Raw genomic sequence first — 17,496 nt, forward strand, 5'->3', positions numbered from 1 at the left:
CTGAAATACACAACGGGTAAGGCGATAGCAGGTAACCGACTTGAGTAAGGAAGAATCCGGGTTAAACTTACACACGTGTTAAGAATACGTTTTACGTCGAATACTAAAAACTGCTCTCGGTTTATGCATTTACGCTCATTTAATGTTGGTGTATTACACACACTATTGCACGTGCATAATGCGTGCAATGCGTGCTTCATTTTCGTCGGACACTCACACATTCAAAGGCCTGCTTTACCATGCGGCGTATTGAATATTGCCTATCGGTATTCTATTTATTATCTGTTCTGTGGCTGCCACCATGATTTTTCGAATATACCTATTATCGTTTCAGGTAGATGAATCATAAAATAAACCGTGTATGTCATATAACAGACGAATCCGAGGCACGCGCTCGTTGTCCATCAAGTATCATGTTACGGAGGTGAGAAGTGACGACCACATCCGGGCCTGGCACCATGACTATTCGTGTATGCTATCGTCTCAAGTAGACGAATCACAATAAAAAGTGCGTCTCCCTAGTTATATAATATATGGATTCGATGCCAGTTAGTACTGGAACTAGTAAGTATTTCTGCAGAGTCATTCAAACGGCCGATTCTATAAATTTACCGTTACTGATATAATTATGTAAACCTCGTAACCTAAATTTGTTATGAATGAAAGCCATTGCGAATTACTACATAAATCGACCATTTTGCGTAAAACATATGGTTGACTTGTACCAAAACTAATAATTCAAATGTACACAAATTTCAAATGTAAATGAACTGTTCAAGAGTTACTCTTTAGGGCCTTTAGGCTATACCTCAGTTGAGGCACGGTCTAAAAAGACCGTGGCTAGGCGATGCGCGGATTGCGGGTCACGGGTGCAAATGACGCATGCCAAAAGAAATATAATTTGTCATATAAATCCAACATGCGTCCATTTCATGTTCTGTTTATTGTTATATTAGTAACAATAATAATATATTCATTGACATGTTTTCCTTATCAAGTGAATGGGTAACGTTTTTAGTCATCTTTACACGATTTAAGAATTAATACCCCCGTCGCCATCACGAAACAAATTGACGTGTTACCAGCTCGACGTTCTCTCTCCGAATGGCAGCGAGTCCAAAATTTCGTCACGCCTATAGTTGAAAATTATTTGCCGTTTCACTGATGTATCGCCTTAACTTACTGTAGCTGCAAAATGATAGCGAAAATGTTAACGCGATAATTATTTAGAATATATACATTTTAAGAAAAGCATTTTATATACGTCGGAAACGTCAAACATAGATAATTCGTCAAAATAACTGCCAAATATGGCGGAATGCGTCAATGTGCCAACGTACAACATGTTAATTTTTGTCTTTGGTTACCGATTCAAACGCGCGTCCTTTCCTTCGCCACTATGCTCGATTATGGTCTTAGTCTTATCTTTCTTATCAGAATATCATCATCATTATAAAACTTAAAATATCACAGAATTAATTTCGTCTTAGAATACAATATAATTATTCATCATAATTATGATAAAACTGATGACAAAAAACACATCCGAGGTTTTATCATCAATCTGAAAAAAACACGGGGCTTAAAATATTAAATGTATATGTATCTGAATAAAATAAAAGTAGGTAATTAGCCTAGCTACCAACAAATTATCGGTATGTGTACTTATGTACGCGCGTTAGAAGTTATACTTCTTTGGTGTAACAAAACAAAAACAAAACTTGTGATAACCTAGACTCTTCGACTAGCTCTTAATTATCTTGATTAATTACACACTCAAGAAAAGGGACCGCTTATTGGAGCGCCGTTGGTTTATTTCTATACACTTTAACTTATATTACTAAATTATATAATTATTTCTCGTTGTTTTTATTTTTAAAGTAACAACTGTCGCTAACGTTTGATCGTTTGTTTACGTAAGGAATTGCAAATACCCGACAGTAATCAAACTTGTGTTTGTATATAGTAGCTGACTGATTCGCGTAGTTCCCAAATTCACTCTCTACCAAACACCCCAAAAGAAGTATAACTTCAAAATGTCCGGGCGGTTTTGTCGGGGTGCCATCCACTACACATTGATTTGGGCGGTAAAACTCTCGATGACGTATTGGATATAAATGTCGGGGCGGCAATGTCCGGGCGGTTTTGTCGGGTGCCATCCACTACACATTGATTTGGGCGGTAAAAATCTTTATGACGTATTCGATAGAAATGTTGGGGTGGCAATATCCAGGCGGTTTTGGCGGGACCCCGTAGTGCAGTGCTCCGCAACCTTTTCTCACCCACAACACATCAAAGGTCTTCCTAGAATTCCGCGGCACACCACACGTAAAACAATATAAGCCAAAACATGAACCCCACATCCTGAAGGGTGACCTAGGCCAGGATTTTTGGCGTGCCCCTTCCTTATCGCTAAGGTTAAAAACAGTGTTAAAAACAAACACTCTAAAATAACGTTTTTCAAATGGTGTTCGAGGTCAAATTAATAGTATTAATAGTAAATTGAGCATTTTTTGTATTTATTACTACATCCACTGGAATTGTGGTTAGTTGTCGGGTTAAGAATAATTATTTGTCGAGTATTGACACAACAATAATAATAAATCGCAGGCGACTTTTTTTACGATTAAAGAAAATTTGTAATTTGTGTTTATCTCACTTATTTAATTGACTTGCCACGCCGTCCCTCCCTGAGCCTAGGCCCCCAAGCTAGAGCCCTGTCAGCCCTCCCCCCCTTGTGGAGGCCATGCACCAAAATTACATTATTTTGATGAATAAATAAATATAAGTACAAACAACATAATGCACGACGATGAAACTAAATGTACATATTTCCATGTATTTGTATTATCAGTTTAATAACTAATTATTAATGTGATAACTGAGCTTGTTTCAATGAAAGTTCTCGGTCAACACCCTTCAAGCGAGGCTACTTATTATTTTACCACGTTTTTCTTAGCTCGTATTCTTGTTTGTCCAGTGGTTGTTTATCCAGTACAAATCTTGCAATCAATTTTTAACTAACTTCCCGACTAGCTAGACATTTGAAACTTTTAGAATAAATCAAAACATGATGCCAATGCATTATTTTAATACTTTTAGCCATCTTTAAATAGAATTGTATTCATTTTCAGTTAATACTGTTTTGTATGAAAAGTTATTTCGGAAGAAATTCGTAATCCAATCCACTATTATTGGTTGCTAGGGTCTGGGGTCCACTAAACTAAATTATTAATATATACGTGCGTTACTATGGAAATTGAAATGACATTTCAGTATTCTATATTTGTTTGTTTTTTTGCTTTTTTTTGCAAAATAGCAAAAAAATGATTTGTTGTCAATTGCCTTATTTGTCCTAAATTATTAATACATAGAATTGTCAAGTTTATATAATTCAACAGAAAATTTAAAAACGTGGTATATAAAAAGTTCTTTTTATCTTGTAATTATTTAATTATAACTTGAGTAGACAAACTTTGCTCTTCTAGATATGTCGTAGAAAATGGGAGCTAAGCTGCGATAGCCTTGTTGGAAATCCGAGGATATTCTTTATTAATCAAAATCCAGAAAATAGTCAATGGAGCATCGGCGAAGTTCAATTTTAGCGTCCCGTCATTTCTCAATTCAACCAATTCCTCTCGAATTTATAGGGAAAGCGCTTCTATAGAATTTTCGGCATCGGTTGCAAAAGGGTTTCGAATCCAGTCGTATTTCTTGTATGAACGTAATGATGAAATTTATTTTGCAACAAAGTTAAATGTTTTTGAAACGGATCCAAAATTAATTGTTTGTTTTAAATGGTGGTCTCGTAGGTACTTTGATACATTTTTTGTAGAGATCCTTGTCTTAACTCCTTCTAATTTATCAGAACACGTTAATATATTTTCATTCTGACCTTGGATTGTTTTCTTAAGTTCATTCCAGGTGCTCAAATATATTACCAGCCATGAACGCAAATTTGGCTATTAAGTAAGTATTGTAATAATACACAATGTATTGTATGTTTTTAAGCAATGCACCGCGGCACACCAGGCTAGGTCCTAGCATCGTCTTGCGGCACACCGGTTGCGGAGCACTGCCGTAGTGGATGTTTTTATATTATTTCACTGTTGTCGGATAATATTGTATGGATGATGTAGACATTCTATAGTTTTTGTCACATTGTCATCCAGAAAATTCTCGTTTCTAGAGAATATTTTATTTGTATGTTGCGAAATTTCCTTTTCTCCAGGAATCGTTAACGATATTATATTTAGAGAAAAAATAGCACCTGCTATGAAATGATTAAAGAATTAAATGCGTTTGGCGAGCACCCGTGACAGAAGTCAATATTTTTATTTTGCTGTCCTCTCTCGGATACTTTGATTATTAGTATCAGCCACATAATATGCATATATAATTTTCATATTTTTCGAAAGATTCATCTAAATTTTAGATTCCTACCTGTACAATGTAGGTATAGATATGTGTAGGACTGAATTGGAAAGTTGCCACTTTGAAAAGGGACACAATATAATTTATGTATGGCAGGATCCACCCTCTGGTTTTTGTTCTCCTGACGATGACGATAACTTTCTAAAACTGATGATTACATGCAGAAAGAATCCATCGCAAATTGACTGAAATAATAAAATTATATTTATAAAAAAGATTGGTTTTTTTTTGAAATTTGAATAATAAATTCCGACCACAACTTTCCAATTTATTGTTTTTAAAATATATAATACATATTGTGTGGACAGCCCACATGATTATAAAATATGTAAATATATAATATTATGACACATATCAGAATAAAGTTAAGTAAATTAATCTACGCAAATTAATATTCCATTGCATGAAATTTTTCAAAAATGTCAACAAAATTTAAATTTAAATCAAATCTGAATTTGGTTTTTTTGTGAGGCGATGTTGCGATGTTGTGATGTTGCAATAAAATGTGATAATAATAACCTTTCTTATAATAAATATCGTCTGAATATTTTTTTCTGTGTTTTGATAGACAATTAATTAGTAGTTTGGTCTATATTTATATCTGTGATTTTTTTTGATATCACACCATTTTGACACGGATTCTGCGACAATTTTAGAATGGTTAAATTCATAATATAATTAATTATAAATATTATTGGCGAATTTCATCTTTTTTATCTTATATAATTTTGTAATTTTGAAACAAGCTGTTAACAGTAGGTAATAGACAGGGACGCATTTACCATAGAGCTGAAGGGACTATAATAACTCAATGTCCCCAAATAAAATTATTTGCAAAATATCATTAACAAAAATCGGTACTGTTCGGTTAAAGCGGATACAGCGGAAAACGCATTTTGAAAATAGCCGATAAACTGGATTATTTGTTAGGTTAACCTAACCTAACCCAACCTAACCTAACCTAAACTAACCCAAACTAACAAATAATCCAGTTTATCGGCTATTTTCAAAATGCGTTTTCCGCTGTATCCGCTTTAACCGAACAGTACCCAAAAATCTTTTAACCCTATTGTCAAGAAACCCTGAAATATTAAAAATACTAAATTTTAGTGAAATAATAAGTAATTAAAGAGTAATAATAAATTATTTAAAATGTTTTGTGGGAAGCATAAATGCGGCCCTGAGTACTAATCTCGATTGATATACAGCGACAGAATCGAATCAAATGTGATTAATTATTGCATCAAATGAAGTGGAAGTAGTTCACACCGGGGCTTCGAACCGCAACTGAACCGAAAACCGAAAAAAAACTGTTATTTTTGTCGGAAACCGAAACAAAATCGCAAAAAAATGTTTTTTTTCGGTTCGGTACATGGTACATGTTCAAATACGCGCGTTAACATGATCTTAGGGCCGTTTCAGGTGGGACACCGGTGTCGCGGTCGTACATCATAAGGAAGCCTTTGTATTCTAATGAAAAAGCCTTTGTATTATGTTTATGAGTCAACGCTAATCAGTCAACGCATGCCCGGTACACTTTTCCGTCGGCCGCTAAATGCTCAAGCCGCCGATACACTTGTTTTTATTACCACAACCAGTTTTATGATCTAATTTATTACGCGAAATGATACGTTGACTCATTAGCTCTGGGGCGTTCATAAACATAATACAATGGCCCCTTTATTCGAATACAAAGACCTTCTACATTATATACGAGCGCGACATCGGTGTCCCGTCTGAAACAGCTCTTAATCCCCACTTCAGTTGTTGTTCAGTTGTCGTGACGCATCTCGACATAATTGTCATAATTAATTATAATATATTATTTTAAAAATGTATGGCTACGAGGTATCAGGTTATCATATTAGTACCATAAAATGTTCTATTATTTTTAACACAAATAAAAACATTCAAAAATTAATCAATCGGAGCTGCACCGAAAACCGAAATTTTTTCGTAACGAAAACCGCAACGAAAAAAAATAACGGTACGAAGCCCTGGTTCACACTTATATGTACTTATACCGAGTATGAATCTAATTCTGAGGATTTATAGCTATTTTATCGGCGGTAGGATGTGATCGAACCGCAGTAAAAATATATCGTTATCAAACTGTACCTATACAACGGAACACATCTATTATTTTACAGTTTACACGATAACTGCCATACACCAGAACATTCTGTGTTTAAATATTGGTAGGTAAATGTATGTAATTATGTAAGTAATTTTCAATGGAAATCAATTTTTGCATACTGCCAAACACGCTAAAATTCTTTTATGGGGAAGACGCGTGGTTAAAATAAGTTTAGGAACCGGTTCTCAAGACTCAAAATCAGTGATGGCGAACCTATGGGACGTGTGCCACTAGCACGCGAAAGTTTTATTTTGGAGAGAGAAAAAATACCTACTACTTAGGTATAATATTTAAAAAAAAAATAGTATAGATAAAAAGTAGAGATACTTAACGGCCCACATGCGCCACATAGGTCAAAATGGAGCTTTTGTTCTATTTTCAAAGCATAGGCCTGGACATTCCTTAAACGTTGTAGATAATCTATTTATATAAATTTGAAGCCTTATTATCTTTTATATTTATTTTAAACATTTGATGACTGCATAAAGTATTTTCATTACATAAAATAGTATTCTTTTAAACTTCTCGATCTAATGTTTTAGACTATAGTCGTATTTCAGTACATTCATGTGCAGTGGTGTTAAAAAATTTTATGTTTATTAATTTTTAAACGCATTTATAAAACCAATAGTAAAATTGTTGTTAATATTATATAGTGAAATATTTACGAAAAAATATATTTTAAAATCTTTATGATCCCAAATTTCACAAGAATTAGGCATTTTATTATTCAAAAAATGAGCATGATTAACACATTTGAAAATAATTATAAAGATACCTACTGATTATAAGCTATGTCTTTGACCATTCAAATGTAATAAAACATCCTACGGATAATGATTGTTTATTATAATTATTGACCTAAGAATAAGGTAGTATGTTTTTGAAATACGCCATTTCTATTGGCATTTCATTTCAGCTAACTAATTAAAAAAAAGTTTTAAAGTATACCGATTAATAGGCCTCAATGAAGTGTATATTGTACGCTTGTGGCGTTATACAAAATGTTATATTGCACTCTTGTAGTGACGTCCCGTGGGGGTAGGCAGATTGAGCGTTGCTTGGTGGCAGTTACTCGAATGGCGGCAAATCGAGGAGAATCATTTGGCATATATAGAAAAAGCTAAAAGTATTGTCTTTACATATTAGTTGTACAATAATAGTACCTATAGTAAAAATGGTGTGAAAATAATAAATCTATGTATTGCTTATATTATGAATTACTGTAAATGTCAACCAAATAGAACCTCAAACCCTGGTGAATTCTCCTGAATTTAATTATGTATGTTTTAGTGGTAAGTGTAAGTATATTTTGTTATTAATGTATCCATACAACACATTTCTTAGATATTGGAGTGATGAAAGGATGATAAAAAATAATGTATAAAAAGTGGGGCAGCATTTTGGCGCTGACTAGGGGCGGCATTTTGTCTAGGGACGTCACTGCACTCATGTCAATAAAAAGGTTGCTGCCCTCTGCTCTAGACGCTTAAGATTAATAATATTATTAACATATTATTATCACATACATATTATTATGATGCAATATGTACCTACCTGGTGTATTATAAAAGGTGTGATACAGACAGTGTAGGTGTTAAAATGAGGCAAGCCTCGCGTCTTAGGTCAAATATAATACGCCAAATTTAAATAAAATATCATCGTCAGTATTAATCAATCATCCAGATCCAAACACTCATGAGAAAATATAGCCAATAGAAAAAATCTTTCTTTGAAAAAAGTAAGACACCCAGCAGCAGTGACGTCCCGTGGGGGAAGGCAGATTGAGCGTCGCTTGGGGGCGGCAGTTACTCGAAGGGCGGCAAATCGAGGAGAATCATTTGGTATATATAGAAATAACTACTTAAACTTGATAATAACGAATATACATTTCCATTAAAATAATCATCTCACTAGTTGGAAACAAAATGTATTAATTAACATAAAAGGTTTAACAGAACTGCATTTTTTTGTCAGGTTCGCGATGTTGTTATTCTGTTTATTTAGATTTTAGTCTGTATCGAAGCATCGCTATCGATTTAATAATACCTAAACCTTTGCGATCTCAGACTAAAAATATCATTACAAATGTTGCCAAGTTTTGTGAAGAGAAAGCGACACGGATCGCCCTTAATTCATTAAAACGAAGCAAAAATAAGATGAAGCCACTAAGATAACAGCGTCCAAAAAATTTCCACTTTTGAGGAAAATATATTTATAAATTTAATTTTGTAAATTTTTGTGGTAACTATATATTTTGTTAGTAACGTATCCACATAACACCTTTCTTAGATTTTGGAGTCATGAAAAGATGATAAAAAATACTGTATAAAAATGTGGTGGTATTTTGGCGCTGCTTAGGGGCGGCATTTTGTCTAGGGACGTCACTGCCCAGCAGGAATTGAACCTGCGTCTCTTGGGTATCGCGCCCTGTGCATTACCACCATGCTACGACTGCCATTCTTAATTGCGACAATTTTTAACTATTGAAATTTTTTAATGCCTGCTCATAAGCGCTCTCCAAATTGAGTTACGGTAGGCGATCGTTTTTTGTATTCTAAATTAAAGTATTTATTACTTTAATTACTAACCGACGTCACGGATCACTCCAATATTTTCAGTAGTGTTTTCAGAATTATGCACGTTCAATAATAAGAATGGTACATTCTTAAAATCTTGTGAATTATTCGTTGAATAAAATAAATGGTTAATTAAAATTATTTAGTTAGCTACAACAGAAGAGCCTTGAAATTAGACATTTTGTTTGGACCAATAATTTAGAGTTTGCTGGAGGGATTATAATAATATTTATTTTGCTTTATTTGAATTTAATTTATCAAAAAAATGCCTCAATCAAATCAATGTCATGACGACGTACTGTTCAAATTATGTTTCAGTCAACATTTCCGATGTCTCGCCGTGAACAGACTCAAAATCCAGTAGTTTTACGTGCATGCTTTCCAATGGTACAAAGTATATAACAACAACAAGCGCTAGTTTAACTTCTTTTCTATTTGAAGTGTTGTTAGTAACACTTACAAAATGCTTCTTCTAATTACGGCCAATCATAATGATGTTAATTATTATGCAGATTAATAAGATAGAAATATGTAAGCCAGTTGCCTTGGACCAAGGTTTTCACGCTGTGTTGTTTTTAATATTTTATGACCCAACCCAAAGTGCTCTGACCATCCTCAAGTATCGACTTTAAAAGGGAAAAGGACGTAATCTTCAGTTTTTCAAAATATGTTTTATTGGACAATAACGTTGTAACTACACGACTAAATAATACACGTTGTCCCAAAGGATGTAAGCAGCAAATGCCGATTTATTATCTAAATTTTGCAGGCAATTTAAAAAAAATCAAGTGGTAAAAACGACTTAACCATCATTTTTGTTGATTTTTCTTCAATTAGCTGAATAATTAATATCAGATTAGGAATATAAAAACCAAATTATTAATTATCATGCACTTCACGGTTATGTCTATTTCGTATTTTAACTTTGACCGGAAACCATAACAAAAACGTTTTTGTGCCTCCTGTAAAATTTGATTTGTGTGGATTACGTCATTTTTCATTTATACAGTCGTACGGACGTAACTATTAAAAATAACGTATTCTTTAACACGTGTTTAAGTTCATCCCATATTTCTCTACAATCGAGACCACTCCTGTCACCCGGTAGGGAAGCAAGTTTTCATTAATTTTGTGTTGCATTATTTACTTGTTCTGTGTGCAATGCAGAACCGTTGACGAATCACGTCACAATATTATGTGCTTCAACCACTTTGGCGTTATAATAAGAATTATATAAGTACGCTTTTCTCACTGAACTTAGGTCAGCGAAACCGGCCTTTTAAAGTTAGGCGCCTATCTTATGGATGTACCATCAAAACGTACCATTAAACGATCAAAAAAAATTGTACTTGATAGAAATAATACTGAAATGTAATTTTGACATGTCATATTGATTTCCATAGTAACGCACGTATATATTAATAATTTATTTGCTAGGACCCCAGGGGTCCCCTAGCAACCAATAATAGTGGATTGGATTACGGATTTCTTCCGAAATAACTTTTCATACAAAACAGAATTAACTGAAAATGAATTCAATTCTACTTAAAGATGGCTAAAGTATTTAAAAAATGCATTGGCATCGTGTTCTGATATATTCTAAAAGTTTTAAATGTCTAGCTAGTCGAGAAGTTAGTTAAAAATCGATTGCAAGATTTGTACCGGACAAAGAACCATCGGACAAATAAGAATAAACGCTAAGAAAAACGTTGTAAAAAACAGACGATTATCACTTTTATTTCTTCAATATTTCGACGTAAACTTTATTTTGTGGATTATAAAAAATGTCTGAATATTGAATAAATAAACAAATTAAAATAATAATATATTATATACTTACTTGATATTATTATTATATTAATTATATATATTAATTAGTTTTATTCATAAGATATATTGTGTCATAAAAATAGGGGGGGACATGCTCGTCGAAGGTCAAAATTGGGTTTTTATTGTATTTTCAAACCATTATCCTGGACACTCCTTAAACGTTGTAGATAATCTATTTATATTATTTTGAAGCCTTATTATCCTTTATAGTTATTTTAAACATTTGATGACTGCATAAAGTATTTTTGTTACATAAAATAGTATTCTTTTAAACCTATCGCTCTAATGTTGTAGAATATAGTCATATTTCGGTACATAACTGTGCAGTGGTGTTAAGATTTTTTACATTTATTAATTTTTAAACGCATTTATAAAACCATTAGTATAATTTATTACGAGATAATTTTTGTAAAATATTCACGATAAAAAATTATATTGATAATCTCTGTGATCCCAAATTTGACAAGAATTAAGCATTTTATTATTCAAAAAATCGGCAAGATTAACACATTTGAAGATAATTCTAAAGATATTTATTATAAGCTATGTCTTTGACCATTCAAGTGTGATAAACATCTTATGAATAATGATTGCTTTATAATAATTATTGACCTAAGAATAAGGTAGTGTTTTTTTGAAATACGCCATTTCTTTTGGCATTCCCCAGTGGTTAAGCTACAACATACGGCCGTAGCCATAAATTGACAATCTATAATTAAAGTAGGGAGTAAAATTATGTTAACGCGTGTGTTTGAACATGTATTTAACCGATTTTTTTTTTATTTTTTTTTTAAACGGCACATGTTCAAACACGCGAGTTAATATCATTTTACTCCCTACTTCAATTATAGTTTGTCAAGTTATGGCTACGGCCGTATGTTGTAGCTTAACCACTGGGGAATGACAAAAGAAATGGCGTATTTCAAAAAAACACTACCTTATTCTTAGGTCAATAATTATTATAAAGCAATCATTATTCATAAGATGTTTATCACACTTGAATGGTCAAAGACATAGCTTATAATAAGTATCTTTAGAATCATTTTCAAATGTGTTAATCTTGCCGATTTTTTAAATAATAAAATGCCTAATTCTTGTCAAATTTGGGATCACAGAGATTATCAATATAATTTTTTATCGTGAATATTTTACAAAAATTATCTCGTAATAAATTATACTAATGGTTTTATAAATGCGTTTAAAAATTAATAAATGAAAAAAAATCTTAACACCACTGCACAGTTATGTACCGAAATATGACTATATTCTAAAACATTAGTGCGAGAGGTTTAAAAGAATACTATTTTTTGTAACAAAAATACTTTATGCAGTCATTAAATGTTTAAAATAACTATAAAGGATAATAAGGCTTCAAAATAATATAAATAGATTATCTACAACGTTTAAGGAGTGTCCAGCATCATGGTTTGAAAATACGATAAAAACTCAATTTTGACCTACGACGAGCACGTGGGCCGTTAATTACTTTTATTTTCACTCACAATTTATTTTAGGTTATCTTTGAAACACAATCTTTTCATATAATATGTACTTCAATAGAAGCGTGATTTACGCACAGCCTTATTGTAATAATTATTATAATATTACAATAGATAAGCTACCTGAAGGACTTTGAATCGGGGAATCTTGATACCAGTAAAATGCTGTAAGTAGGAGTCACCACGATGTCCGCAATAAGTTTTAGTGGCGTCTCTCGTGGTGCAGTGCGTAAGGCGCTTGCCTTCCGCCCGAGAGTTCCTGGGTTCGATTCCCGGTCAGGACACACAATATTTATGTGTTTTTCTCAAAGCCTGGGTGTTTTTTTTGTGCAACCACCTTGTACAAAAAAGCAAGGACATGGTTATTTTATTAATAATTCTAAAAAAAAATAGTTTTAGTGAATTCTGAAAATCTTCTGAGATACTGTTGGATTCGTCACGCAGTTAGTCAAAATAATATGTTTAAAATGATTGTTTTATATTTACAAAGTATAGAAGAAGTCTTTCTTCACTAAGTTCACCAAATCTACACTATACTGAATTTTAGCGTAATACACCATCGTATAATATATCATTAATGTGATGACCAGTGGTGATAGGTGGAGGTAGGCTGTTAAGATCCGATATAAATAGTGCACACCAAACGTTGTCAGTCAAACGTCTTTGTTTTCATTGAACTAAAACTACAATGTGTAGATGGTGTTTGTTACTTTTTAAATTTCAATTTAACCCTGCCTAATCCAAGCGAAAGTAGATAATAGACAAAAAATATTCGTCTATCTATAAAATATTTTGGTACTGTTCGGTTAAAGCGGATACAGCGGAAAACGCATTTTGAAAATAGCCGATAAACTGGATTATTTGTTAGTTTGGGTTAGTTTAGGTTAGGTTAGGTTGGGTTAGGTTAGGTTAGGTTTGGTTAGGTTAACCTAACAAATAATCCAGTTTATCGGCTATTTTCAAAATGCGTTTTCCGCTTTAACCGAACAGTACCAATATTTTTTATTGATTATGGTTTGGTATAAGCAAGGCTTACACCAACACCATCTATATTATGTATTCTTAATTCCACGAAAACAAATAAGCACGACTAAAAAGTATGCACCATTTTTTTCGGATCGCCCATTGCATATCGAAACTATAATGGTTTGGTTAGGGCAATGTTTAATTGAATTTTAAAAACTAACCAGTACCATCTGCAAATTGTATTCTTAGTTCAATGAAAACAAATAAGTATGACTGATAAAGTTTAGTGTGCACTATTTATGTCAAATCTTAACAGCCTACCTCCACCTCTCGCCACTGTATTCTGTCGCCATATAGGTATACATAATAATGATACACCCCACTCCGTCTAAACAGGGCTCGAAATGGATCGGAACGCACCGGAGCGCCGTTCCGGTTCATGAAATTGGTAAAATTATCGCTCCGTCTCGTGGAAAAAATAATTTGACCGTGTGAGCTAGATAGGTCATATAATAAGAAAATCTAACACATTTATTTTTGTAAAATACTCATAAGATTTGAAAACAACGAGTGCCTATATTAATATCTTCAGAAAATAGTTGAGCGCTCCGGTTCGTTAACTTTTCCATTTCGAGCGCTGCGTCTAAATATAATATAGGTAGAGTTTCAATTTCAACTAGATAACTAGATACACCTGCAGGGAAACATGGGGCATTTCGGAACCCTAAGGTATAACGGAAAAATAACGCCCGAGTTCTCCAGATGACAGATGACAGAACCATCATTCTGCATTTCACACACGTTATGGTAGATCTGGAAAGTATTGATTGAAATTAATAATTATAACACTTTTTGCTTTGTATTTGTTATTTCATTAAGCTATATTTTAACTCAAGCAGGTACCTATCCACCGAACAATTTGTTTATAACCAATCTTTTTAATGTACCTAAATACGTAGGTACCAGCGGCGAAGGGTGGAGGTAGGCTGAAGATCCGCCGTAAATAGTTCACACTAAACTTTGTCAGTCACACGTATTTGTTTTCATTGAAATAAAATTACAATAATTGTAAATTATTTACAGATGGTGTTGATTAGATTTTAAAATTCAATTAATTCAAAAGCAAGCCATAATAGATAATGGTAAAAAAATACTCATCTATCTATAAAATATCTTAAATTATGCAATTAAATCATACATACCTAACTTGGATATTTTGTAGATAGAATAATATTTTTTTTTATCTAGTATACTGTGGTTTAGGTCTAAACAGGCGAAAATAAGGAACATTTTTCAAAATAAACGTTATAACAATATTTATAAAAAAATTAACCATGTCATTAAAAAAAAATATTTGCCTTAACTAAACAATTCTTATTATTTCACATTATTCAGACTGAACAATGTTCCTTATTTTCGCTTTTTTTATAAATATTGTTATTTTATACTGTTAATAAACTCAAGACAGAAGTGTGTAAAATGTACTGTTTAATGAGGGATTTAGGAGCAGATCATTTACTTTAAGTATACTATTATGCCCCGTGTTCCCCTAAATACACGAATCAATTAATTCTGTATTAACGGCGGACCTGTCAAACCCAGATGTCTATGTGTATGCTGCTTTTAATTATTCGTCCGCTTAAGAGCATACATAAGTGACACGGCAAATAATTTTCAACAGTAGGTGGGACGAAATTTTTCACTCGTCGCCAATCGAAGACTGACAAGTGAGGTGTAAGCACGTCAATTTATTTTGTGATGGCGATTTGGAAAGATGACTAAAAAACGTCACCCGTTTACTTGAAAAAGAAAACATTTCAATGAATATACTATTATTATTACTAATATAACAACAACATAACATTAAATGGACGCATGTTGAATTTTTATGACAAATTATATTTCGTTCGGCTCGCGTAATTTGCATAATCCGCGCATCGCCTAGTCACGATCTTTTTAGATCATGCCTCAACTGAAGGATGGCCTTTATGTAAAATGGTAGCAGTATTACAAACATCTGAGGCGAATGCACGATAAATCAATAAAATCATCACTACATACAGCAGAAAGCAAACAAGATTAGCAACCTAATTCTCCACTATCTATGATAAACGTGATAACGCAAACAATGGTACTTATCACGTTTATCAGCTAGAATAATGACGAGATGGTACAATAATGTATTTTTTGTTAATTAACACTGAAGCAATAATAGTACAATCATATTATCAATCAATCACCAGCGTCCTTTGAAACGAAACAATATTATTTTGTCCCTCAATTGGGCGAATATAAATGTACTTCTGAGGATTCAACGAATACAAAATTGACATGTCATTGTACCTACCTATTTATTTTCTTCAGTCTTTCAGACATGAATTTGACAACAATGGCATACGGCTATCGGTTTCCGATACAACATCTCACTAACTGTGATACTCGTGGTCCCTATAAGGGCTGACAGGGCTCTAGCCTGGAGGCCCAGACTTAAAGGAGGCCCGGCATGGCAAGTCGGCCAGATAAATGAGAAAAACACACACCACAAATTTGCTCTAATAGTAAAAAAAGTCGCCTGCTCCTTAATGATTATTAACATTTAAAAATATGTGACTGTGCAATGTAATTTGATGTGTTATGATGATTGATATAATTAAACGATAATTCGTGTAGAATTGGAATATGGCTAAGGGTTCCATGTTACTTGGGTACCACAAAAGAAGGTCGCGATCAGTAATTCATAATAAAATAAACTGGATTTATTTAAAAATCTCTAAAAATACACGTAACCCTGGGGTTCCGTGAGACCACTTGGGGAATACTACTGTAGAAAATAAGACTGCCCTTAACCCTAGCGATAGGTAGGGGGCCCGCCATAGATCCTGGTCTGGATGTGGGGGCCATGGTGATACTGTCAAAGTATACATAGGTTCGTTGATTTCCGGATACAATAGAACAACACAATAGCGCGCAGAAATAAATTAGGTAAAGATTCGCTGGGTGGGCACATGAAGCTGAAGCTACGACTGCTACATGCCAGCGGCATTAATTTACCACTTTGGAGAGGAACAAGTGAAGGGAGTTTGGAGGAAGTCAGGACTGAGGACACACCGTCTGAGTTGATGATGGCCAAGATGTCGACTACGAAGCTACTTTAACAACTTGTTTTTTGCCAGAGTTTTTGAATACACATCAGATTTGCAAGCGACGCATCTAAAGTATTAATAAATAATTCATCGTTTTTAAACATCGTAAATATGTAAAAAGCGATACCTATTAAATTTAAATTTTGTCATCTGGAGTAAAACTGCTATCACATTCATGGCACCCACATTCCAAAGCGGGCCCCATGGCCAGGATTTTGGGCGGGCCCTTTACCTATTGACAGTAGCGTTTTCCAAATGATGTTCGAGGTAAAATTAAAGGTGACCGGTGTAATTATATTTTGCGATTTTTTGTATTGTTTAATAATACATTTAGGTAGGTACCTACCTACTTAAATTATGGAGTTGTCGAATATCAATAGATAGAACAAATAAAACATAAAGTTTTGAGTTAAGTATGAGGAAATGCTTAAAATACCGATATCTACCAGTTCCAAAACGAAACAAGTAATAATCTGTGATTATTTTAGAATGACAGTGGTTTTTATTCTTTAGAATTATACGTTAATCCCGTGGAAACCTAAATATAAATATATTTTTTAGATAATCCTAGAATTTCATTAAAATCTGCAAAAATTAAATTTACTTATAGTAGAAGATTAAACCGGCCCAAAATTTTGTTTCCTGATTATCTTAGAACAAACTATGCTTTTTGAATTGTTACACTTTGCAGTTGCAATATCGATATATGATTATTTTGAAATAACGTTAAAGTAAAATTGCGCCGCAGGCGAATTTTACAGGGGGGCATGATCATATTACAAGACTGCTATCACGTCATTATACAGATATTCTGGGTTAGTTTTGACTTTTTTGTAGCACCTCAACAAAAATGCTGTCTTAATAGAATGACATCGTTGATTCAACTCACGAGTCGGGCGCAGTGTCCA

Source organism: Rhyacophila brunnea, unplaced genomic scaffold, assembly GCF_057557595.1.
Source record: "Rhyacophila brunnea isolate RB1 unplaced genomic scaffold, BYU_Rbru_1.0 scaffold_1, whole genome shotgun sequence".
NCBI classification, from domain to species: Eukaryota; Metazoa; Arthropoda; class Insecta; order Trichoptera; family Rhyacophilidae; genus Rhyacophila; species Rhyacophila brunnea.